The following is a 24,763-nucleotide window of genomic DNA, read 5'->3' on the forward strand; positions in this document are numbered from 1 at the left end:
ACCACTGCTAAGCAAAAAGAACATTAAGGCTCGTCTCATTTTTGCCAGAAAACATCTTGATGATCCCCAAGACTTTTGGGAAAATATTCTGTGGACTGACGAGACAAAAGTTGAACATTTTGAAAGGTCTGCGTCCCATTACATCTGGCGTAAAAGTAACACTGCATTTCAGAAAAAGAACATCATACCAACAGTAAAATATGGTGGTGGCAGTGTGATGGTCTGGGGCTGTTTTGCTGCTTCAGGACCTGGAAGACTTGCTGTGATAAATGGAAGCATGAATTCTGCTGTCTATCAAAAAAATCCTGAAGGAGAATGTCCGGCCATCTGTTCGTGACCTCAAGCTGAGGCGAACTTGGGTTCTACAGCAGGACAATGATCCAAAACACAACAGCAAGTCCACCTCTGAATGGCTGAAGAAAAACAAAATGAAGACTTTGGAGTGGCCTAGTCAAAGTCCTGACCTGAATCCTATTGAGATGCTGTGGCATGACCTTTAAAAAGGCGGTTCATGCTCGAAAACCCTCCAATGTGACTGAATTACAGCAATTCTGCAAAGATGAGTGGGCCAAAATTCCTCCACAGCGTTGTAAAAGACTCATTGCAAGTTATCGCAAACGCTTGATTGCAGTAGTTGCTGCTAAGGGTGGCCCAACCAGTTATTAGGTTTAGGGGGCAAACACTTTTTCACACAGGGCCATGTAGCTTTGGATTTTTTTCTTCCTCATTAATAAAACCCTTTATTTAAAAACTGCATTTTGTGTTTACTTGTGTTATCTTTGACTAATGTTTAAATTTGTTTGATCTGAAACATTTAAGTGCGGAAAACATGCAAAAATAAGAAATCAGGAAGGGGGCAAACACTTTTTCACACCACTGTATTTCAGAACTTCTTTCTCCTCTTTTACTACTTCTATTACTTTATCATGAAAACACACAAAATCCTGTATGAAGCACAGTCATTATGTCACAGAAGTGCTTGTGGCACTATACTCATGAGCCAAACAATGGCTAATCTAAAACAAACAGGCACACTGGCCACAGAATCAGCTGAGAACATAACTGCTCCCATGTAGATAAACTCCACACTTAGTTTGTACATGTGTGTTTGTGTGTTCACAGTTTAATCAGTCTAGATATCTCGGTATGTTTTGTTTTGTGTGTGTGTGTGTGTGTGTGTGTGTGTGTGTGTGTGTGTGTGTTGCCAGGTGTCATGTTTCACCTTCTTCTTAAATGGCAATTGTTTGTTTCAACGAGGTCAGAGGTCAAAACACACCACATACCTGTCCTCAGAGTCTCTCTAGGCTGAACCTAAAGGCAACTGAGGGCAAAGGTCAAAGGTCACCTATTGTCCAACTCACTCAATTTGACCTGATGGAAAGGGGAGGTTAAATGTCTGCTTCTGGGTTAAGTTTAAAATTAGTCATAAATTGAGGGCAGTGTCTGAGTAAAGGTCAGGATATAATAATGTAGTCAGTGAGGGCCTGCATTTGGTCCCACTGTGTGTGTGTGTGTGTGTGTGTGTGTGTGTGCCTTCATAGCGGAGACATTAAACTAAAGTTTATTACAGGTAAGCAGACACAACCAGCACCACTAGAATTTTTATGAAAGACTCTGATTCAAATAAAAACAAACCGTGACAAATTTTACAGGCTCTGTTATTGATTCTTCACAGTAAAGATAATTTTATAAGACTATAAAACAGAGTTCATCCACTGTTGCCTGAGGGAACTGTAAAAAGGCATTCCTTACTCAAATACTCCCAAATACTGCTTAAATACTGCCAAGTTAAGTTCCATTCTGCTACATAACATAAAAATGCCAGAGGAGAGATTTCAGTCAGGGATCCTGGGTGGAGATAAAGGTAGAGGTAATACATGGTAACAGACAAGAATGAAAAGATAAATGAAATGTCTTACATAGCAAGAGCTAGATGGAGGCAACATGTACACGAGGTATGTGATATACCTGGTGGAAGGATTTGACAGGACATAGGCCAGGGTATGTACATACAGTGAGTTAAGCTGGTGAGTCACATATACTGAACAAACACACTTAAACACTTTTGCTTTTGCTCTCATTTTTCACAGGTTAAAGTTGAAGATCCAAGACTTTTTTCATGCACTCAATAGATATATTTCTCACAAATTTTGGTTGCAAATTTGTTAAAATCCATGTTAGTGAGCACTTCTTCTTTTTCAAGATAATCCCTCCACCTGACAGGTGTGGTATATCAAGCAGCTAATTAAACAGCATCATTACTACACAGGTGTGCCTTGGGATGGTCATAATAAAAAGCCATTCTAAAATGTGCAGTTTGATCTTGAAAAAAGACATTTAATAGGGTTTCAAATGACTAGAGCTACAGAAATTCTGTTTTTGGTCACAGATACCAAGGAATCAGTCAGTATCTGGTGTGACCATCATCTGCCTCATGCAGTGTGACAGTCCTTCACATAGAGTTGATCAAGTTGTTGATTGTGGCTTGTGGAATGTTGATCCTATCCACTTTGATGGCTGTGTGAAGTTGCTGAATATTGACAGGAATCGGAACAGGCTGTTGTTTGCCTGGTACAATGTCAACCAGGATTCATCTGTGAAAAGACTATTTCCTCAAAGTGCCAGACACCATCATGAGCTGTTGCCAACTCAAGTTGGTTATGACAGCAAACTGTTGTCAAATCAAGATCCTCGTGCGGATGACAAGCATGCAGATGTGCAGATCTTCTGATGGTTTGCACATAAATTTTTTGGTTGTGCAAACCAGTTTTTGCATCAGTTGTTTGGGTGGCTGGTGTCAGACGGCCTTGCAGGTCAAGACGTTGGATGTGGAGGTCCTGGGTTGGTGTGGTTACACATGGTGTGTGGTTGTGAGGACGATTGGATGTACTGCCAAATTCACAGAAACAACAATATAGACGGCTTATGGTAGTGAAATGAACATTCACTTCATGGACAAAAGCTCTGGTGGACATTCCTGCAGTAAGCATACCAATGGCATACTCCATCAAAAGCTGTAACATTTTTGGCATTGTCCATCCATCCATCCATCCATCCATCCATCCATCCATTTTCATCCACTTATCCAGGGCCAAGTCTCGGGGGAGCAGGCTGAGCAAAATACCCCAGACATCCTCCTCCCCAGCAATGCTTTCCAGCTCCTCCTGGGGGACCCCAAGACATTCCCAGGCTAGACAAGATATGTAATCCCTCCAGTGTGTTCTGGGTCTGCCCCAGGGCCTCCCACCAGTTGGACGTGCCTGAACACCTCTAACAGGACGCATCCAGGGGGATCCTGATCAGATGCCCAAACCACCTCAACTGGCCCCTTACGGTGCAAAGGAGCAGTGGTTCTATTCTGAGCTCTCTCCGGATATCTGAGCTCCTCACCCTAGCTCTAAGGCTTTGTCCAGTCCTTCAAAGGAAACTCATTTCGGCTGCTTGTATCTGCGATCTCATTCTTTCGGTCACTACCCAAAGCTCATGACCATAGGTGAGGGTTGGGGCATAGATGGACTGGTAAATTGAAAGCTTTGCCCTCTGGCTCAGCTCCTTTTTCACCATGACAGTCCAGCGCTATGCCTGCATCACTGCAGACACCATGCCAAGCTGTCTATCCATCTCACACTCCATTCTAGCTTCACTCCTGAACAACACCCCAAGATACTTGAACTCCTTGGGGCAGTATCTCTCTCCTAACCCAGAGGGGGCAAAACACTTTTGACACTGTGTTGTGTAATAAAACTGTAGTGACAAGCCTGAGGAACACCTGTGAAGTAATGATGCTGTTCAGTCGGTATCTTGATATGCCACACCTGTCAGGTGGATGGATTATATTTGAAAAGATTAAGTGCTGACTAACACAGATTTTTTCCAAATTTGTGGCCAAAATTTGAGAGGAATGTATTTATTGAGTGCATGAAAAAATCTTAGATCTTCAACCTAAACCTGTGAAAATTGGGAGCAAAAACTAAAGTGGTGCATTTAAAGTTAAAGAACATGGGTCAGGGGGCGTTGGTGGCTTAGTGGTAGAGCAGGATCCCCATGTACAAGGCTGCTGCCGCAGCGGCCCAGGTTCAACTCCAGCATGTGGCCCTTTGCTGCATGTCACTCCCTCTCTCTCTCTCTCCCCTTCACACTTGTCTGTCCTATACATTAAAGGCTAAAAAGCCCCAAAAAAATATCTTTAAAAAAAAAAAAAAAAAGAACATGGGTCAGTGGTCTTTAAGACACACCACTTTATGTGGCCGGCATGCGCCAGGCTATAAAAGTCCCACCTTGCCCATGCACCCACTGATTAACATTGATTGGAATGGGTACCGAGCGGCCTTTAGCCTGGGGAAATAATCTCCTCACTCAGATAACCAAGGTTACAATGTAATTGAATGTTCTCTATCGTATCAAGATTATCTCCCCACCCAGTATTTATATCATAACGTATATGGGAACCCTTTAAGACAATCAACCACCTGAATCACTGAGGGCGCAAGTCCCAAGCCAAGCAGACTGGCCCTCACAGGGGCCAGGCCCATAGTTTGAGCCCCTGTGGAAAGGGATAGAGCAGGGTCCCCTGTGCCTGACTCAAAGGGTCCCACCAGACAGGGGGCTCCCATGGCCTCCTGGCCAGGAGAGGCACCACCTCCAAGAACCATGTCATGTGGGGCCAGTTCAGGGCCACTAGGATCAGCAGCACTTCCTCCTTCTGAACTCTCTGCAGCAGATTTGGGAGAGGAGTGAACAGGGGTAAATGCATACAGCAGGCTTTGAGGCCACTGGTGTGCCAAGGCATCGACGCTCAGGGGGCGAGAGTCCCACCCCATGGAAAAGAACAGTGGGCAATGAGCATTCAATCAATCACTCAATCAATTTTATTTATAAAGCCCAATATCACAAATCACAATTTGCCTCACAGGGCTTTACAGCATACAACATCCCTCTGTCCTTAGGACCTCGCAGCAGATAAGGAAAAACTCCCCAAAAAAAACCTTTAATGGGGGAAAAAAATGGTAGAAACCTCAGGAAGAGCAACTGAGGAGGGATCCCTCTTCCAGGACAGACAGATGTGCAATAGATATCGTACAGAACAGATCAACATAATAAATTAACAGTAATCCGCATGACACAATGAGACAGAAAGAGAGACAGAGACAGAGACAGATACATGACAGATAGTAATGATATTAGCTTACAACAACATTAACTAAAGTAATAATATTATAATAAAAATTACGGCTATTGTGGTACAATATGTTTAAAGTATATATTTATATCTGATAGTATACATATGTGACAATAATCATGTGTATGTGTTCCTGTTTTTTTTTGTTATTTGTTGTTTTATATATTATGACTTCTGTGTTTCTGTTTTTGTGTTTTTAATGGCCTGAGGTCTTTTTAACATCATGCCAGAGGACTACAGTTGAAAATTAGCCTTTGGCTAACACCAGCACATTTACAGCAATGTTCATTAATGTGCACTGTCCTCTAAATAAATAAAAAATGAGAAACAGTAGAAGTATGAGTAATGATAACAGCAGCAGCAGGAGGCATCTGGCAGGACCACGGCAGCAGCACAACCACACACGTCATACTATCCAGGCACCGCTGTGATAGAAGATAACCTGCGAGACAGTGCTTTGCCAAAGCAGTGCCAGATCTCCCCGACCACCTCAGGGTGCAGCCTCCAGTCCCCTGAACTTGGACTTCCCCTGGAGAGTAGGTCTGCCCCCTGGTTAACCAATCTGGGCATATGCATGGCCCTGACAGACAGGAACCATGTCCATGCCCAGGTCCACAGACTATGTGCTATTATGTATAGGTTTTGGGAGCCCCCTTGCCTGTTGACAAATGCTGCTGCCACCGTGCTGTGACTCGGGAGAAAATGCTGGAGGGCCAGGTGAAAGGCTGTCAGTTCTAGAGCATTGATATGCTGGCCCTTCCAGAGCGCGCTCCAGACTCTCACTGGTGCCCCTTCCCTTGTGGAGTGCGCCCATCCCTCCAGGGACGCATCCATAGAGAGTACCTGGCGACATAGTACTGGACCAAGCATACTCCCCCTCAAGGTTGGGTATGCTGGCTGGGTCCTGCCACCACCCAAGGTTTGCACAAAGCTGTACAGTGAAGAGCACCACTGCCTGCTGCTGTCTCTGCGAACAGAGCCCCAGGCTGAAGAGATGCCTCTGGATGCATTCTGAAGGGAGGACACAGAATTCGAAGGTTTTTCCCTCAGAGGCAAACCTGAGAAACCTCCTGTGCCCCTCCCAGATTGGGATTTAAAAATAGACGTCCTTGAGGTCAGTGGTTGCAAACCAGTCGCCTACCCAGACAGCCTGCTTGACCCTGGACATGGTCAACATTTTGCACTTCAGGGGTCTGAGGAACTTGTTCAGCCGCCTGAGGTCTAAGACAGGCCTGAGCGTCCCGCCCCGCTTCGGAACAAGAAAAATAGCATGAATAAAACCCTGCTTGCTGATCTTCTTCCTTCACTTCCCTGATAGCTGATTTCACCATGACAGTGAAGATTTCTGAGCCCCCCCTTTGCTGATGGTTTGCAATAATGGCAAATGCAGCCACCCTCGCAGAGGAGGAGCTTCAGAACAGTAAACGGTACCCCTGGGTCATTGTTGAAACAACCCAGGGTCTGCCCCCAGAGCCTCCCATGCCATCTGAGGGCAAGGGAAGGCTGGGGGTGATGTCGCGTCAGGACTGAGGCGTGGGCTTGGGTGGCCACTGGCCAATGCCACATCCTCTGCCCCATTTAGACTTGCCGCACCGTGCTGGGTCCAGCCTGCCCAGCTGATCTTCCTGCCCCCAAGCAGGCTGAGGTTGCTTGGGCTGCTGTTGCTAAGGCCGCTGCCAGCCCTGACCTCGCTTCGAGGTGCCTGACACCTCCTTCGCACAGCATCGGGCTTCCTGGCCCTGCTGAATCATCATGGATGCATCAGACCCAAACAAGGCAGATGGCTCAACAGGCAGTTTGAGCAGACATGCCCTATCCTCTGGCTGTAGCATGGACTGCGACAGCCACAGATGGCACCTGGCCACCCAAAAACTTGCCATAGCACTGCCAGAAGAAGTGAGGAGACATGTTGTAGTTTGGCTATCCGTACTACACCCCTCCTCTAGCTGGCCAACCAGATGGCACTGGTACATGGACAGTATGGCTCTCCTCCTTTACTTCAGTATTAAAAAAAAAACCCCAAATAAATCCAGATGTTTGATTTAAACACAGACAGCACATTTCTGATTTATTTCTCCGGTGCTTCCATCTTTGTTTTGATGAACTTCCTGCCAAATGCTGCTGACTGAGACCTCTGCTGACCTCACCAGGAAAAAAAACATCAGCACCATCTAGTGAACTAAAAAAGCAATTGATTATATATTAGCAAAAGTTTATAATGTATATAATAAAAGACGGATACTTGGCATCCATGTATCAATACAATATTGCCATGCAAAATATCACAATACTGTGCTGTATCAATTTTTTCCTCCCACCCCTAATAAATCATACCAACTCTACCTATTTGTTAACAGTAACAACTGCAAAAAAAGAACAAAAAAACAAAACAAACATAAAACATATTCAAAGATATTATATAATCCCTGCACTGTCATGTCTAAGAAACATTGTTAAGTTAATTTAATTAGTTTTGTCTCGTGTCTATGTTGTCTCGTGATTTCCTGTTTTATTTTGAAATCTAACTCTCCTCTCATTTCAGGCAAGATGCTCCTTCCCCTGTGTTTTCCCGCTGGTCTGATTGTCTGCCTTGCCCCTGATTGTTTCCACCTGTGCCCTTTCCTCGTGTGTATATATTGTCTGCGTCTCCCTTTGTCCTGTGCCAGTTCGTCTTGTCCTTCGTGTCAGTGAACCAGCATCGTATTTATGCCTCTTGCCATTGCCATTGTCAGGTCTTGTTATTTTGATACTTTGTTCATGTTTGTTTTCTGTTTGTTTTTTTCTAGTCATAGTACAGCTTCAGTAGAGTGATTTTCTGTTTGCTTTCTCTTAGTCTAGCTTTAATCAGTGAGTTTTATTTTCTTAAAGATAGCGTTTATTTTGTAGATCATTTTTGTTCTTTGATTAAGTGTAGGTTTTTCCTCCAAGAGTGATTTTCATTTTGTGTTTTTACTTAATAAAACTTTGATTTTGTACTTTGAGTCCCGAGTCACGCATTTGGGTTCAGGTCCTTGTTTGGACGTGCCATGCACTGCAGTGTGCACGTGTGTCAGTGCCCATACAACAAGGCCAAAGTCAGTTTCATTTGTGGGACTGAAGAGTACTGAACTGTATGCAGACAGTGCATACTTCTCTTGGGTTGTTGTCACAAGAACTACTACTACTAAACTAATCAGTTGAGCAAAGTTGGTCAATTGTTCCATTAAAAAAATTGACATGATCAGTATAGTCTCTGAGAAGCAAGTTGGTGAAGTGGGTTACTCTGTTGCCTTTTAGCTGGATGATTTGGGGCTGAAACTTAACAGTCAATTAGGGTGAAAAGTTAACATTCACTTTTTATGAGTAAACAGTTATGTATGTATGTACGTTAGGTATTTTTTAGTTACTCAAGTACTTTACCTAATACATTGTGTCAAAGCTGTTAAATTTAGCTACTCTTTACCCAAGGCATGAGATGAAATCTACTCAAACAAGCTGAGTGCAAATTGTTACCTCACATTTACATTCTACATATTTGTTTTAACACTGTATATTCCTAAGGCTCCATATAATGTCCCAAGTTTGAGTAATATTTTGATCATCATTATGAAAGTTTTGTTCACATCTAGTGAATGATAAACTAAAAAAAAAAAAATAGACATGATGTTTAACATGAAGTCCCTGGCAGCAGGGGGCAGCTCATTACAATATTTGCTAGAGTAGTGGCCTCATTGTCTACCAGCACCTGAGGTAGACCACCAAGCCAATCTGCAGGACAAAGTGTGATGATGATGAGTGGTTAGATGACCCACATCAATTACTTTTTCCAGTGTCAATAATAAATCTTAAGTGCTACAAAAAAAAAAAAAAATAGCATCTAAAAGTAAGTTGTTTATAATGGTCCAAAAAAAGAAAAACATAAAAGATTTTAGTATGATTATAAAAATCTATTATCTTGCAAGTGCTAAGGAGCATTAAATATTACTAATTAGGAGTACTGAATGTTACTGTGAATAAGTATCTCCATTGTTTTAGTCAGTTACACAGTTCAGACTGTATAAACAGTGAAGCTGTGCTGCCCTCCAGTGGACAAAAGGAAACTCACTGATGTGCTGTATATGCTTAATGATATGGAGGGATTAATTTTTTTTGTGACAAAAAAATGGAGTAAATATGAATTTAACATTCTGATGTGACATATAAGCAGTTAATTTACAACAACTGATAAAAGCCAGTTTTAGGATAAAATCAGCTTAAACAGGTTTGATTGACATTTCACAACAACATCTGATCTCTCTGTGATGAAGGCTACTTACTCTGCTGTTGCTTCAGATCCAGACACTCCCCCCTGCCCTGCAGTAACCCCTTTCCTGCCTTTACCATCACTTGACCCTTTCCACCCAATTATTCACCTGTTTTCCATTTCCCTAATGAGTCTCGTAGTACATATACTGGCCCATTTCTACTCATCCCCTGCCAGATTGTCTGGTTTGCTTCTTCCCCAGCATTCCATCCTTTGTTCTGCTTGTCTGATCCACAGTTTGATGATTCTCTGCCTGCCTCCCTTTTGGATAGGTTTGCCTGTTCTGACCTTCATGGTTTTGACCCTTGCACGTTTCCTGATTCAGGTAAATGTGAACTTTTGTCTCAACCTGTATGCTTGCAATTTGTGCTTTTGGTTATACGCTTGCTGTTTTTCTGAGCTGTTCACGTGCAGTCCACCTGTCCTACCCAGTTACAAGTTCTTTGCTACTGAGTTTTAGATTCTCAAAGTTCAAGAACTTGATGAACTTTGCAAAATTGTATGTTCTGTGTTGTACCAAGATGACTGCTGAGAATGTACACAAAAAATGTACGTTAGACACCTACAGTGGAGGGAGAAGAGTCGACTAGTATACTCAGAGAAAATCTATTTAGTCAAGGTCAAAGGCAGCCTCCAACTCAATTATGCTTTAGCTAAGAGATATAATCAGTAAGAGGGAGGAAGAGGGAATGGAGAGAGAATGAGGAGAGGTGAGGAGATTGAGACAATGGTAAGAAGGAAAGAGAGAGTCATTAGTGTTGTTGGAGAGGAGTCAATCTAGAGGTTGACAGCACAATTCCTGCATCTTCTGAAAGAGGAGGGGAGATAGAGAGGGAGAGAGGGGGACAGAGGTGAGAGGCTGGGGAGAAGCAGGGAGAAGCAGGACTAAAAATAAGGCAGGGAGATAAGAGGACAAAAAAAACTAAAGTACATAATTTTATTACTAAAGTAAAAGTATAGATTCTGCTGGTCAAATATTAATCCAATACAAGTGAAAGTTGCTGAGTCAAATTATTACTTCAGTACTTGGTTAAAAAAAAGTATTCATACATACATACAATACATTTACAGAATGTATTGGGTTCAGGCATAAAAAAGGAGGGACAGCAAAAGAAAGAAGAAGAAAAAGTAAAATGTAAAGAAAAGTAACAGGAAAGAAAGAAAAGTAAATAGAAGTGCAGAGATGCGCCAAGCTCTATAGTTTTATCTGACCAGCTCCAGTGGGCGTGTTTGAGGCAAGGCGTCTCTTAGTTTAGACATTACTTTATTTTGGAGGAAACTTAATGAACTTTAACGAAACTTTATTCTGTGAGATTACATACTTTAACATGTTACACGTGATAGACACATATTCTTCCTTTCTACATCAAATTAAATCTAATATGATTATTATACCACATATCAGAGGAGCGCAAGTAGGCCTATAAATGTTTCTTGCACAAACACTACAAACTAGTCTGCCATTGGATCAACATACTAAAGAGAAAACGCATATTGATAAATAGACTTCAAGCTGACTAATCAATCCAACTATATTTTAACTCGAAATATAATACGGAAACCTTTCTTAACTATCGTCACAAGATGGCAGTATGACTCCATGTTACATGAGGGATTAAACACATGATATTATAACTCCCTCATACCTACCTAGAGTGACAAAAATATCATTCAACTAACAAACAAGGATTATGCACAGTTACAATGTTAGAACATGGATGGATAATGTATACTTTTACTTTCAAGAGACATTTCAAGTTGGTTACAAAATTTCAATTTATTTAGGATAGCCCCTTGAGATGCAGCATCTCGTTTTCGATTAAGAAACTCAATTTTTCGCTTAAGAAACTCAATTTCTGCTCAGGAATGCATACTGGATTACTTATCTAATCTTCACCCGAGTCAGATGGGGCTGGGGTAGTTCCCATGGATGTGACAAAGGGGAGAAGATGTGTTGAATTTAAAAACATAGTTAATGACCCCGGGTCTGGCAGTTAATCTGGCTGTGTTGTCAAACGCTGGATTTTTTTCAGGATGATCAGAAACTTGGGGTCTGGAACATCTGACCCTCAGAGTGGCCCATCTCACTGCTGTCTATTTACTTTAGGTTTTGGGAGAGTTCAGAAGGCTGTTGTCCCTACAAAATGCTGAGTAAAAATATTTCTAACAGTGTCCAACAGCATCGCAAATCCATAAATTTGACCAAACACTGACCGAGCAGACAACTTCATTTAAAATGTTCATCTGGAATTTAACAAATGTTTTCAGACCTTGACATGCTTTTTCAGGCTGGATGGTGAATTCTTGTAGGTCGCAGTTATGTTTGTGTGTGGTGGAGCGTCCTCTAACCCACCTGATAGCGCAGGTGCCCCATGTACAAAGGTTCAATTTCAAACATCATCTCTAAACATGAACTTGAGGTATGGCCATGGGTAATCTGGTGGGGAATCTTCACCTCAATCTGCTGCTGTAGCCATAGTAACACTGCATAACCAAATACAACCGCCGATGACCTCTCCTCTCTACCTGCCCTTACTGACTGCCCAATCTGAGTAGTACACATGATGTGGGGGGGGGGCTAATTTACTATGAACTCATGCATCACTAACAACTTCCTTTCTTGCTGCTCTTGCACGTAGACATGGGATTGTTATCAGCAGGAATTATTTGCTGCGCATACTGAAGGACAGCAGGCTCAGCGAACGGAAGGAGTACACAGATTTAGGCTGGTTAATTGACTTTGTCCAGGAACAACTACAGGGTCCGGGGAAGATGCATGGGTATAGATGGATGCTTGCGAAGTGCAGAGAAAATGGCCTTAAAGCAAAAAAAGAAGAAGTTAGAGCTATATTAGCTGAGCTTGATCCCGAAGGGTCAGCATACAGACAGCAACGGAGGCTTCATTGGCGAGTCAGGAGACTAATGACTGAACTAATAGCAAACACTATAGTAACGTTGCCAGTGTATTCCATCTCTGCATTGTATAATTTACCCAATACAAAATCTACTTGGTATTTTCTCAGCAGATTATATGCCTGTATTACAACAGATACTATCCTCATATATTCTAAGAATATTTTGCCATTGAATGTTCAAAATGTTATCATAATATCCGATAGGTTCTTTCTAGGCAGACATAAACACTTCGGTAAAACGAGTGAGTAGCAGAAAGCTTTCTCCAACCAGCTCACCCACCAAAAACATACAAATTGACTATTAAAATAAAGCAATGAACGCCCCCATGTTTCAAACATACCTGAGAAATCAACAAACTATTAAAAGCTATAAATGCAACTTACCCCCGTGGTCTTCGAAGCATAGGCCTATCATGCCTTTACTGTACAGATGAAAACACAAATGCAGCCACCCCCAACCCTCCGTCCACAACCTGCGAAACGTACCCAGTCTCTATAGCAGCCATTCTTTTGGGAGCATGGTTGCATTTGCGATCATGCAATTCATGCAGACACAACCTGGCCTCAGATCCACACCAAATCATCAATCCGAATGTCCCGTATTCTCAATTGCTGATTCACTTTCTTGGTATTATATCTAGAAATTCTGACAATAAGCACCAGCTTTTGACCTTCTTTAGACTGTTTTGAACTGGGTTGCCGCTTCGCAATGGAGCCACCTTAACCACTTAAAGGCAGAAAATTCTTGACCACATTAAAATTCTAGGGCACTGCCCTCTTTATTGAACATCACACATATATGCTATGATACAAATGACACCTGAAATACCCATGTACTCTTGAAGCTTTTCTTGGGGGCTCTATCTGAAGGTGAGTTCACAAAGATACAGCTCCCCCACTCAGTCTCACTCCTGCGTTCCTGCCTTCGACCAACACATCTATCATCACAATCTCCAACTACCCTCATCCCTTTATCCCTCAACCCTTCATCCCTTCATCCATAATCCCCTCAACCCTCATCCATTCATCCCTTATGCTTCACCCTCTCCCCTCCATCCCACACCCTTCATCCCTCGACCCATATCCCTTTGTCCTGTCAACTCCGACCCTCATCCCTTCATCCCTCACCCTCCTGCGTTCCTGCCTTTGATCAACATACCCATCATCACACTTGCCTATGACCCAGAAACCCAGCCTTCATCCCTCGGTTTTCCATGCCTTTATCCCTCAAGCCTCATCCCTTCATTCCTCACTCTTCATCCTTTGATCCTCATCCTGTCATCCCTAACCTTTCATCCATTGGTCCTTCAACCCTCATCCCCTCATCTCTTCATCCCTCAACCCTTCAACCCTCATTTCTTCATCCCTCAACCCTTCAACCCTCATCCATTCACCTCGCACCCTTCACCCCCTCATCCTTCCATCTTCATCCTTTCATCCCGCACCCTTCATCCCTTTACCCTTATCCCTTTGTCCTTCATCTCTGACCGTCATCCCTTCATTCCTCCATCCCTCCATCCTTATCCTTTCATTCTCTAATCCCTTGATCCTCATCCCTTCATGCTTTCCTCCAAGCCCATAATCCATCATATGCAATAAACCATTTGAAATCTTTATCGTATTGGTATGGTTTTTGTTAGTGAATAGGAATTATAAAGTCCATGGGCTCTAGTTTCTCGGCGTGGCGCAGGGTGGTGCAGGGTGGCAAACCCCGCGCAGAGCTAGTTTTGAGCAGCGCAACCCGAGGCGAGCTCAGTTTGATAGTTTGGCAGACCAAGGTGCGCTGAGATGGGTATGGCGGCGCAGCAGGGGGAGGTGCCGACAGATCCAGCTTGGTGCAGTGACAGTTTCGTGCCAAAAGACTTCGCCGAAGGTGCGCTAAAAGCTCGCCAGTTGAAACCAGGTCTACTGTCAGCGCAGGCGGAGCGCAGCCGGTGTTAGACGAAGTTTGGCTGACCAGCGGACAGTGCGCACACGTCACCAAAACCTCACAGGCAGGTTTCCAGAATATCAGGCACATTAACAATGCAATAAATACCCAAAAAACACTATTCAATGCAACTATCTGCAATCAGCACATAAATGTATCTCTATATCGACTGTCCCGTCACATCTGATGTCAGATCAAAGGGGATTGGCACCGTTTGGCACGTTTGGCACCCGTAATGGAAACCCAACCTGATTTGATTAACACAGCCTGCAAACTAATGTGTTCACATCCCTCTCAGCCAACCACAGACAGCCACAGCATCAGATAGGGAGTATATATTCAGCATCTGTCATCTTAGAAAAGTCAAAAGAAAAGAAACAGAGTGAGACTGCGAGAGAGAAAGAGAGAGCGCACGCGCACAAGAGAAACACAACATTGATTTACAATTGTGGGGACCTCCTCCCAGGCTACCTTTGCATCATCAGCCCGTGGAGGTCTACTCGCAGTTCCGTATTTTCGGACACTGCAAGCTTGGACCTCCCAGACCAAAACATCAGTTTCCTCCTGGGAGAAGTTTGGCCGTCTGACGCTGCTGCTCTCTTCTGCCATGGCGAATTTAGTAAACTCTCATTACGCCTGCTCATTACGAGGCGCATTTAAGGGCGAGGAGAAGGGCTCATTTGATTGGTGTGATGTGTGTAAAACCCACTCCACGCCTTCTCTCCTCCCTCTTTCCGACTTGCGCAGGTAGGAGGGACAGACGTGGGAAAAAGGAGTAGCTGCGCCAGGTGCACGGTGTGCCAAACTTGCAAAATCCGCCTGGCCACACCCAGTTGGTGAAGTGCAGGTGTGCTGCGCCCCCACCTCGCCCGATCTGCGAAACTAGAGCCCCATGACTCTTTTTTTATTTTTTTTTTCCAAAAACTGTAAAAAAAAAAAAAAAAAAAACATCTACTTGCAGTTTTTGCTCAGTTGACACCAAACTCATTACACTGCATCTTCATATTGTCTCTGTGTACACCCAACTGTAAACAGCTACTGCCAGTGCTCACAATACATGTCTGATGAAAAAAAAAAGGAAAAACATTTGATGTCATGGTAAAAATAGTCTGGTAATATATGGAATTGTATCTCAAAAACAGATTTTCAAAGAATATCTTGAATTCTATCATAAACTGTTGCAGTCAATGGAAATAAAAGCATCTTAAAACACCAGTTTGTCATTTGTGGAACAGCCAATCTTTAAAAAACAAAAATAACTACAGACATCTCTATGTTGTCTGGATGAAGAACAAAAAAAGTCAGAATTTTGTATTGTTCACTGAACTGGTTTTTTTTCTCTACAGTATTTTTGCATGGAACCTAAATGGTAGGGATTGGGAGTTTGATTATTGTAACATTCACAGGTGTCATTTGTCATTTTGACTAGTTACCAAGCTTCAAGAAGGTGGGTCTTATCTGATTTGAGCCTGTCAGAATGCAGATGCCAGAGGAAGAGACAATAGAAAAAGAAAACAGGAGAGTGGCGTGCTGCTGATAGCGCAATTCTTGTTGAGAACTTGACGGACAATGACTGATAACCCTCATCCCAAAAGTATTTTGGTGTAGTTTCTGTCTATCTGTAAACCTAATGAATAAAAAGAGCCTGGTGCACAGTTGGCAAAACAAGGAGAGGACCAGCCGGTGCCACTATGTGGCAGGTGGGGGCAACGCTGCAGGGGACGAGTGGAGAGACAGTAAAAAGTGAGTCAAACTTACTGGGGATGTGCATGATGTCCTGCAAGTAGATGGTACAGCTGGTACAGCTAGAGTTGGCTCAGTGGTAATTAAATCCCCTTGACCTAACAACAAATCATTTAACCAGAAGTGTGGAATACAAATGTAATTGCAGGAGATGCTGGGTAGGAACTACTGTATTATATCCCTAAACTCCTGCCTGGCTAGTTTCTCATGCATATTAATACGTTTGTAGGTGTCTTTTGATGTTAATCGAGCTGCAGATTAACCATAGGCAATAAGACATAGCCTCCATATTCTCAGCTGGTAAGGACTGCCATATAAAGGAGTGTAGTATTATTTTCCTACACATGGTATTGTTTTTTGATCATTAAGTCAATCCCTTCAGCAGTCCAGAACAAGATATCTCATCAGCTACTAGTGAGCTTGACAAATGAACAAGCTAAACTTCTCCTTGGACAGCCCAGTATTGTGCCAAATAATTATGTTCATATTGCATATGTGTCTCACAAACAGGAATCTGCAGATATTTTATTGGACTTCAAGCAGTGTTTTTCAGAATTCTGTGGAATGTCAGTAGGCAAGTGTCTGTCTATTGTGCCAGGTGTCTGCAGCTCAACCCAGCTGACTGATGGACATAACCATTACTGTCAAAGTATGAGCAGCTGAGGTTCCTGTGTGAGGAGAGTTAGTGTATATCCTGTGTGTGTGTGTGTGTGTGTGTGTGTGTGTGTGTGAGGGGCCATCAGAGACAAAGGATTAGGTGAATAGTCACTTCAGCAGAGCACAGAGGAGGAGAAATCATTCTGGGCTAATTCCAGTCTGAAACTCATTATGGTTATGGTCCAGAGTTGGTCCCCTTTCCATTATTCCCCATTCTGCCATGAGCAGTAAAGACATAGCCTCAAAATAGAAGGACATGAACACCAGCTGATGGGTTTTATTCCAAAGTGATGGCTGCTTCATGCCTGTTAGGGTTTGGCAGGTGTTTCAGGAGATTGAAAACATGTATGCATAAAGAACATTACAGTCTTAAAGGAACATTTAAACATTTTGGAAAAAATGTTTTAGTTTCCTTTAAAAGAGTATGCAAAGAAGATTGTTATCAAGCTTACAACTGTGATTAGTCTAGCTTAGCATAAAGGCTGGAGGCAGAGGGAAATGGCTAGCCTGATTCTGTCTACAAAACAGGCCTACCAGCAGCTCTAAGGCCAAGTTTTTTCATAAATTTGTTCATAAGAAAAATCCTAAGAAATGCCTATGCCAGATTCATGATGTGTTTTTTTAAGGGCAGAATCGTTCGCACCTATGTTCTTATCATGATGAATCCCGTTGTCCTAGTAAGTTCACAGCATGTGCCAGTTGATTCCAATTAGCCTAGGTAAACACTGCACAAATCCCGATTAAAGGGCATGGAACTGCAGGGCTGTGTGCACACAGGGAGACTGAAGGAGAAGAAAAGTTGAGAGAATTACGTCAAGAATGCCCAAATGAAAGTCTGAAGTGAGCAGATGACCAGACTCCAAACATTAAAAAACACTTGTGTTTTGAAGCGGAGGTGCCTCTACAGAGAGTGAATGCCAGACAAGTGGTCATATTTAGTAGCCTCAGGAGTGGATTTAAAATCACACGAAAAGATGCATGGGATGCTAAAACTATGTGTTAATCAACCACCAGACCTGCAAACCACAGACTTTATGCATTACAGTAGCACGATTGTAACTACTGAGGATAGAGACAAGTGCCACGGCACTGTCCAAGATGTGCATATGTGTTTCAAGAAAGAGACAGAGAGAGTGGGTGCCTGTAGGTGGTGTGCTTATCAGGTTTTGCTGGAATGCCGAAATAAGCTGGTAAAGATTGATAAAGTGTTTTGCTCATACTGGCTCTGTTCACTGGTACGTGGCATGTGATGGTTGCTGTTGGATCTGTAGTGCAGAGCCTGGGAGCCTGAAAAGCAGCAGCTTAATGAGAGACCTCTGATTCTCCCAGTCTTCCCTACTCACCCTTTCCTGTATAGGGCTGACCCTCTCCCAGGGAATCCTCACTCTCATACTCCATGTGCATCGGCGTGCATCATCATGTGCTGCTGTCCATCTCCATGAGTATTGCCTCTTATACTGTAGTCTGTGGTAATACTTTCAGATAAATGTATCCAGGGTGATCTATTATGATTTTTCCTCATAATTATATTTTTCTTTCAATATTTAATATTATTAGTGTTTTTGTATTACCAAGAGTGAGTAGTTTTATATACCCTGCCCTCTATACAAAATATTTTGGTTGACATGTTTTTGGACATATATTACTGAGAGGGATTCTTTGTGAGTCCCATAAACTTTAACTACACTGGTATTTCACATCTTTTTGTCATGTATTATGAGGTATTTTTTGAGTATTCCCATGTTGTATGTCTCAATACTTTTTTTCTTCATCTGCAGGTTTGTGACAGTATATAATTAATTCTTATTTCATTTCATTGTTGTTTTTCATTTCCAGCTTTATCTTATTATTTGTGATTGAACCTATGTTTCTCCTACTTCAAATGTGAATCTGTCACTGTGGGGGGTTCCACTAAAAATGAATGTGAGCACCAGCCACCAGCCAATTCTGGTAAAATATGCAAGTGGTTGTTAGATTGGCTTCATTCACCAGCCAAAGAAACAGTGATAATCTATTGAGTGGTTGGTAGATTTAGGAATCTTCTAGCCACAGTGGCAGGTAGACAAAAACGTTAATTGCTAATCTAAAGCTAATGCTTAGCCCAGAGCTGTGATACTCAACTTGTGGGCCAAATCTGGCTCGTGATAGGATGCCAGGTGGTGTGATGACCATTTTCAAATTCACAATAACATTTACATTAGGGGTGTCGGTAGCGTAGTGGATAGTGCCGGCACCCCACGTATAGAGGCGATGCCTCGCTGTAGCGGTCACAGGTTTGACTCCGGCTTGCAACCCTTTGCTGCATGTCAACCCCACTCTCTCTCTCCCCCCATTTCACTCTGTCCTGTTCATTAAGGCAAAAAGCCCAAAAAATAATCTTTAAAACAAACTAACAAACAAATAAAAAAAACATTAACATTAATTCATACTGGGATGTTTTTCTTTTTTTGTACTTTGAATGTAAATAAGGTGCCAGAGTGCATTAAGAATATTTAAATTAGCTTGTTTATCATAAACAGTGCCAGGTGAAGACCTCCTGGATCCCTCAACATGGTCTGATCTTATTATTTATATATTTGTATTAATAAAGTTTGTCATCATCTAGCCCTTGGCCTCCTGGCAGTTTGCAAATATGGCCCCTGGGCAAAGCAGGTTGAGTATCACTGACCTACAGCATCACCCCACTAACACATGAAAATGCATTGTTTCACCTGACTGTTCTAATGGCCGGGGGAGAAGTTGTGCTGGAGGGAGTGGGCAATCGATTTTCATCCAGAGCTCAGACATTTTCTGACCTTATTGGGTCCACTATGTCCCATGTGGTAATTCAGCAACAGTTGATATCTCCACCTCTCTCTCTTTCAGCAGGCAGCCAACTCTTCATCTTTTCTTCATCTTAAACGTTTTTTTTACAAACTTTACAGTTTGCTTCACAAAATGAAAGATGCGCCAGTTAGAGTGGCGGCAAGTCTGAGTAGCTCCTGTTTTTGAGTAATGTTTGAGTGTGTTTTTTTCTTTTTTAATGATAGTTAATTTTTCCAATTTGATGTGTAAAGCTGTGTACACGAGGGACAATCTTCTGGCTCTGACACGAACCACTTAAGGAGTTAGGCACCCGATACTGATGGTGATGTGGACAAAGCCAATAACTTCAAACTGTTCTTTAACAGGTTTGATGGAGGGGGCAGTGTTCACCCTAGCCCTGCATCCATCTCCCCTTCCACAGTGTCACCTGCTGCTGCTGCTCCTGCTCCACTGTCACCTGGAAGTAGGCCCTCCCCCACTACTGCAGCTACAGCCACAGCTACAACCAGGGGTGAAAGTAGTTTTAAATTCTTGCCGGTACTATTACCAATACCTTCATTGCTTCGTATTGTTCACTTCTCCTTGCTTCATGCATTTTTAAAAAGCAAAGCCAAAAACCAAATAAACAAATAAAAACATTTCAATATGTTACTTTACCTGTATGGAGTAGAAAGAAATTAGAAACACTTCACAACGTGTAGCTATTGTAAAATATTTGTTTTAATGTTTAGAGTGTTGGCATGTATGAAACCTTAATGAACACTTAAAACCATGCATGTCTTTTTTTTCTTTTTCTGTTTTCCTCTTTACCTGTTTTTCATTGTAAAAAACATTGATCAATATCCGTCATAAACACAATAAACTATTTAAATATTTACTATTTAAATCACGCTGACAGTGTTTGAGCCAATCACAAGCATGTGTGGAATTTCATTGGTTTCATTTATTATTTGTCCTGTCCCAGTGCAAACATTGTTTTTTGACGTCCATGGTCCAGTTGTGGAAAAATCAAATGTCCCAGTACAATAAATCAAATGCACCCCAACCACTGTGTTTTGGAAGTAGACGCGCATGCGCAGTCACATACTGCTGAGAGTGAAATCCCTGATCGTTAGCTCATACGCAGCTTGTTCAAGCTGTTCTCTGTGCTGTTTAAATTAAACAAAATAACATGGAACATATCTGCGTATTATGCTACTGATTTTAATTGGGATATTTTTTGATGAACTGAATGACATTTAAAGGAGTGTTGCACGTCTCTCCCAGGGCTGTTTTAGCACTGTTCCTGTTCACGTTCTACACAGCGGACTTTAAGTACAACTCAGAATCCTGCTACATACAAAAATACTCTGACGATACAGCTATTGTGGCTTGTATCAGGAGCGATCAGGAGCAGGAGTACAGGGACCTTGTGGAAGTGCTGTCTCCACCTGAACACAGCCAAAACCAAGGAGATGGTGGTGGATTTCAGAAGGAAGAGGTCACCCCATCAACCATTGAGGTGGTGCACACCTACAAATATCTGGGGGTCCTCATGGATGATAAGCTGGACTGGTCCTCTGATACTGACGCCCTCTACAGGAGGGGACAGAGCTGCCTATTCTTCCTGCGGACACTGAGGTTCTTTGATGAGTGTGTGGAGATGCTGACCATATTCACACAGTGGTGGCCAGTGCACTTTTTTACGCTGCAGTGTGTTTAGGAAGCAGCTTGACAGACAAAAAGACCAAGCGTTTGGACAAGCTGGTTAAAAAAGCTGGCTCAGTGCTCGGCAGGAGACTGGACCCACTAAGAACTGTGGTGGAGAGGGCACATTGAACAAACTGAAAGCTATAATGGACAATAGCAGACACTCTCTCCACAGAGGAGCAGCTGCAGCAGTCGGCTCATTTCACTGCATTGCAGAACAGAGCATTTCAGAAGATCCTTCGTCCCCACAGCAATAAGACTGCTTGACACCTTCTGAATCCAGTCACACACACTTGCACACATTGCATTAGCCACAACTGGACTGGACTGTGGAGTGGACAATTTTATTGTAATTCCATTTCTCTTTATGCACTTATTCTTAACTTATTCTATTTTACGTCTATTTCAATACCACTGTGTTGTTGATGAGCGGAAGTGAGGTTGTTGTTTTTTTTGTCTTTTACGAGCTGCTGGATAGCTTAATTTTCCTTCAGGGATAAATAAAGTTCTATTCTATTCTATTCTCATATTTACATATTTGAAAGTTGGGCTCCCCAACTTGTATGATGGTATGGTTTAACAGGTCAGGTCAGTTTGAGGCCCATACTGTCATTAACTGGGGGATTGTCGCTGGCCCGTCCATCCATGGCCTTCTTGAGTCTCTGCAAGCATTTTTTGTCTCAGAGATCAAAGTTCTCTGTGAAAGTTGTAGAATGTAGAGAGTTGGTCACCAATATTTGCTCCAGTCCCTTGGTTATAAATCCCGATCCCACCTGACCCAATTAGTAAAATTGGATCCAATCTGACTTAGGTGTCTGGTTAGGTTTCTGTTCCTTAGAACCAAGTGGACCCCTGAACATCTGTTGTGTAAATAAAGGTGGACATTCATTTTATACATGTAGTATGCATGTATGCTGTAGCTGTATTGAAGGGTGCTGGATAACAACTTAGCATCTTTGATTATCAGTCAATCAATTTGTTAATCAGTTTTACACAGCAAACATTGTATGTAGGGCCCATGTTGGTAGCAGTATCTTGCTCAAGGATACTTCGACATGCAGCCTGGAGGAGCCCGGGATCAAACCGCTGATCTTTCAATTGGTGGACGACCCGCTCTACCTCTGAGCCACAGCCGCCCTCGGGTTTCATATTGGCCCCATGCCAGTTGCCCACATGGGTGGGTTTTCCCAAGTGGGCCTCAAATAAGATGCCCATTTTGGGCCTATAACCACTTGGTACCCAGGTAGCCCTAGCATAACCCATGTTGGGCCCACTTGGGTAAACCCACTCATGTGGGCAACTTGTTTTGACGCCATTCCGGAATCTATGGACAATCCCATATAATGCATTTACAACCCACATGGGCCCTACATACAAATGTATTTTTAACATAAAATCACAGGATCAGGTACAATTCTAGTGAAATGCAAATTTTGTCCTTTGCTTTGCTTGTGCTGATGCAAGTGTGTATGCATGTGTGGGATATGAGTATAAATACAGCTGGAAGGTTAATGTTCTTCTCTCCCCCCCGTTATCATCTTAGTAATGATGCTATCCCACCAAATGCATTCTGTTACACATACACCTACTCGTGCATGCCCATGCAGCATTTTACCTACTTGCAGCATGCTACATCTGGGATTTTATTACCAGCGGTAAGTTCACACACATTGCTGCACATTTACATATGCTTTCATATTCAACTACAAGTGAAACAAAGATTTGGCTTCAAATCATATATCCTCCACTCCTCCTACACTGCTGTTACCAAACAGATCTTTTCTCTGCCGCTTCACTACCTGCATCATGTTCCTTCAAGCTCTGCAGTCCCAGAGGTGTGTGTTCACTCTCTCTGCACCACTCACTATCTCCCGTTGTTGCACAGCACCATGAATGATGATTTGCCTGCGATGCGCAGCGACAGCTCTTGTCATGCTGGCGCTTAGCTCGTTAATTTAACCACCGCGCCATCGCTTCAATTAGATAAGGCCGCTCGGTGTGCCTTCCTGGGGCTGATAGTGATCAAGCCTCCCTGCAGGAAGCTGGGAAGCTCTGTGTTTGTTTGTGTGTGTATGAGTGTGTGTGTCAGTAAATTAGTTAGTAATTGTTGTGAAAAATCTTAAATCCAAGCTCTGCAATTTATTTTTGCCCTGCTGGCAGTGAGGATTGGCTGGACAGTCTGTCTGTGCATCTGTCCAGCTCATGTATCTTCACTGGTACTGGCCAAATTGCAATTATATTTGCTGTGGATATCCACCATCCTTCGAGTGTCAATAGATAAATTAATCAATAGATTCATAGGACGCATCTTTATAAATGGTGCAGCAGGTCCAGGGGGCAATCAGAGCCAGTGGGTACAAAAGTGGATGATAAGAGTTTCATCCTAAGGACCAGGGACCGGTTGCACAGAACACCTTAAGATTTCTCCTTAAGTATGACACTTAAGAGCTTCATTTCTCCTGAGCCGAGGGACTTACACAGCTGCACAGAATGCCTTAAAAGGTTTCCTTAGTTAAGGAAGAACTTTAAATCACTTACTGCGTTGACAGAGATTTGACAGTGGTAAAAGTTTCCATGAAAATGTTTGTTTGCTTGGACTCATATTTGTGATGCATGTTATTGTCTCACAAAATTGGCTTAGAGTTAGATACTGAAAAATTGGCAGAAGAAAAGAAGACATGAAACTCAAACTGGTCAGAGGAGGAAAAGATTATACTTGTGGAGGAACACAGTCATAGAAAGCACATACTACAAAGTAAATTTGATCCCCAAATAGCAGCAAATCATTGTAGGAAGAAGCAACAGAAATTAATTCTGTCAAATCTATAATGTAAAATCAAAAGCATATCCACTGGGTTCTCCTGGCCGCAGAACACTCTTCTTGGGGTGTGTTTTTTTTTTTTTAAATTTTTTTATTTATCACCATCGATCATGTTGCAGTTAAGATAGAGTCAGAGGTTTTTTTAACCTTGCTTTCGTTGCTAAGGTCTTTTGTGCAATGGTCTAGGGATTCCTTAAGTATAAGACCAAGACAAGGAGAAAACCATAAATACTTAAGTGAACATTTTTAGAAAACCTTATGGAAAAGACTTAAAGGGATAGTGCACCCAAAAATGAAAATTCAGCCATTATCTACTCACCCTCATGCCGATGGAGGATCAGGTGAAGTTTTAGAGTCCTCACAACACTTGCGGAGATCCCAGGGGAGAGGGGGTAGCAACACAACTCCACCTAATGGAGGCTTATGGTGCCCCAGATTCAAATGTCCAAAAACACATAATTGAAACCACAAAATATCTCCATACTGCTCGTCCGTAGTGATCCAAGTATCCTGAAGCCCCGACATAAAAAGTTGTTTGGAAAAACATCATTTGAACTCTGTTTTTAGCCTCACTGTAGCCTGTAGCTCTGACTGCCTCTCTGTACACCACATTCATATGTGTGCGCTGGCGGGCGAGACTGTGAGACATGGGCACATGAGGCAGTTAGAGCAGCATATCTTTTGGTTTCAAATACAGTACAGGCCAAAAGTTTGGACATACCTTCTCATTCAATGCGTTTTC

Source organism: Epinephelus lanceolatus, chromosome 18 (assembly GCF_041903045.1).
Source record: "Epinephelus lanceolatus isolate andai-2023 chromosome 18, ASM4190304v1, whole genome shotgun sequence".
NCBI lineage: Eukaryota > Metazoa > Chordata > Actinopteri > Perciformes > Serranidae > Epinephelus > Epinephelus lanceolatus.